Here is a 3,274-nt window from a genome sequence, read left to right as displayed (position 1 = left end):
AGACATGATGATATCATTAGTCACAAAAAAATTCCGAAGTGTCGTTACTTGTAATCCTTTGTTCTAGTTCGGGATTACGTGTCGTTGCAACATTCACGTGGAAATTACCACTACGCCTACGGTAATTACTAAATTGATTCCTACTTGTACGTCGACCACGTCCTCCACGTGCACCGAGAGATCTTAGCTGTCACGACTGAATCCTCTGGCGCCGTAGCTCTGACCCTGGGGCTAGTAGTTCTGGTTGCTCTTACCGTAATTCCCTCCAGTATGGTTATAGTTGTAATGGGGTGCGCTTTGATAACGCCAGTTATAACGGCCTCTGAAATTGTCACGTCTGTTATAATCCATACTAAAAATATCGCCCGAGATTGAGGAAGTCGCAGTGTCTTCATCTTTAGCTGCCTGGATGGCGTCTGTCAATGTACTAATATTTCTAGCTGCTATTATCGTGCTAAGTCGACGATTACGAAATCCGTCCTGCGAACCGCTAAACGGCGTATTTTTCGTTTATCGTATTCAATACATTATATTTGCTGGAATCTCCGTCGGCTTGCGCAATCGTCAACCCTAGGAATAATTCAGAAATTTGACTCCCAAAATCATCAATAGACAAATGATTCGTTTTATGCAATTTATCTTGAATAGCTACTGATTTTTGCGGTAATAATCGTGATCGCTAATAAGTTGTTACCTGAACTGTAATTTGTTTTTAATTTTAATGTTGCTTGTTGCGACAGTCGGCTTTTCAATACAATTTTACCAAATTATTTTTACTTGCGTCATCTTTCAGCATGGAATTATAATAGTCAATACCGGCAATTAATTGCTTGATGCTTGTCTCATCGTCGGTCATTAGTACTGGCAACAAATTTAACGCAGTCTTAAGATCAAACTCCATTGTATTACATAATTTTTTTTTATAACTTTAGACAATTCTTCTATTTCACTGTACAATACACTAAACTTACTAATCCTTTCGTTAATTAATTTAATTTCCTGTTCCTTTATTAATCCATTTTCTATATCTTTACTTATCTCCTCTATTTTACTATGCAAAATTTTATGTAGTTTTTTCGCTTCTTCAAATTTTTAAGCACTATATCACCTTCTCTACGTATTGGTCCTATCTAAATTAAATAAGTTCTTATTTGTAATAAAGATTCATGTAAATTGTTTATTATTTCCATACCATAAAAGTAAACTTAAAGTCCTTATCTCCTATTGATTAATTAATGAATATCCACTCACTTATTTACCACGTAATTCACTCAATTTCACTTCAAACATTGTTTACACGGACACATGTATATATTTAAGCTACTCCTTGATTTTTGTGGTATTCTACCACTATAGCTCTTCTTGTTATTTTCTTGTAATGGCAGGTATTAATAAATCGCATAGTGAAAAAAAATATCCCCAGAAGTATGGTTGCAATTAAAAGCCATAAAGTGAAACTTATATGACTCATATAATTGACGGCTTCATGAGCGTGTTGATTCAATACATTGCTGTATCCAACTTGAGTGATAATATCGTATCGAGTTCTTAGGTTACTTTCTTAGGTTCTTAGGTTGACTGTCAACCGTGTCAACCGTGACCATGGGACCTGTAAAGGGCCCGAATCGTCGGTTTGTTTGAAAAACAAATATACGCGATTTAAATCCGGAAAAATAGTTTCATTTCCTATAATAATATCGTGTTTATCCTCAGTATTTGGGGTTGTAGGACTCGGCGCTGCTGGTTTACACATGTTTTCAACGGGTCAAAAGTAAGTTTCACTCCTTACTTTTTATTTTAGTCACAGGTCACTGGTAGGTTTCCACTGTGTTGCGCGACACGCATCCAAATAAGGCAGGGTCGCCATGTAAGGACGGTGGTAGCCGAGGATATTGGCGACGAGTGAAACCAACGAATGCTGTTACAAGACTGAATATTTATTGTATATAATTATTTTAAGTACATTACACTAGCACTAAATAAGTATACTACACTTATTACGTCACACCCGTAACATTATACAAGTACCTCGCTCTCACAGTCAAGTACACAAATAACTTTAAAACGTGTAAACCTTGTGGTTATATTTGTCCTTAATTAAATTACGACTGTGAAAGCGTAACAATTTTTAGAACAAAAAGCGTGTAAACAATGAAGTCTTACATAAACGTGGCAGCTTTCTTAACACCCAATCTTTAGTATATTTTTTATTGAATATTATGATATTTTACTACATGAGATTCGTCTACTTTTGCGGATCTTTGTATTAGGCTCAAAAGGCAAAAAAATTTTTAAACATTACAATATTCTGTGAGTAACATAATAGTACATTGTGTAATGTCTGTACAATGTGGGCGTTAAGTAAGGAATTACGATCGAGACTGTATTAGAAGTCCGAGATTGAAGATTTTCGGAGTCGAGGTTCGTAATTCCGGTTTCGCCCGTGAAACATACAATGTTTTCATCGGTCTTGCACGTAAATGATATGATTGCATACAGGCTAACTTGACTATAATGCCCCAAATAAAACCCTTGGGCTACATGTCGAGTGCTTTGGTTTTGGCGATTGTTATACATAGGAAATGAGACTATTTTTCTGGATTTAAAACGCGTATATTTGTTTTTTCAAACAAACCAACGTTTCAACAACCGTGTTCACGGGACCTGTGAAGGGCCCGAAACGTTGGCTTCTGACTATCAAATCCGGACAAATAGTTTCATTTCGTAAAACACTTGGGTATTTTTTCTTTTCATTACAGCCATGGTGTACATAAGTTTTTTTTTAATTTGTAAAAAATTCAACCCGAGCCTTCATTTTAAATGAGGTATGGGGGGTCGCGTCTCTCAACCAGTGCGCTGAAAATTAATACGAATAAAATAAGAACAGGCGGGGAAAATTTAGCAGGTTCTTAGTAGTACTTAAATATAAATATCTCCATATAAAAATTATGGGCAAAGTTGATAATTCATTCTTAAATAATTTGTTTAAAACTTACTTTAGGCTGTTTTCAGGATTTTATATGATCGGGTGAAATACATCATTTCGTATAACAAATTAGCAAGTTCTTTAGATAATATCCTTAGATATACAAATAGTATATTTTTTGTAGGCACATGGGACTTGTCAACTTATGTCTCAGGGTGACGGGCGCAGTGGCAGTGCCTCTCAAATCTGTGCGATTTAAAGCTCTGAGTGGCACTGCAGTTATTATGGACAGGCGTGCAGCTTATCACTTAATATTATATAAAGAAACATATACATAGGGCGCACCAT

This window comes from Hyposmocoma kahamanoa, unplaced genomic scaffold, assembly GCF_003589595.1.
Source record: "Hyposmocoma kahamanoa isolate Upper Pololo Valley unplaced genomic scaffold, ASM358959v1 94, whole genome shotgun sequence".
Classification (NCBI taxonomy): domain Eukaryota; kingdom Metazoa; phylum Arthropoda; class Insecta; order Lepidoptera; family Cosmopterigidae; genus Hyposmocoma; species Hyposmocoma kahamanoa.
This window is presented reverse-complemented; position numbering follows the sequence as displayed.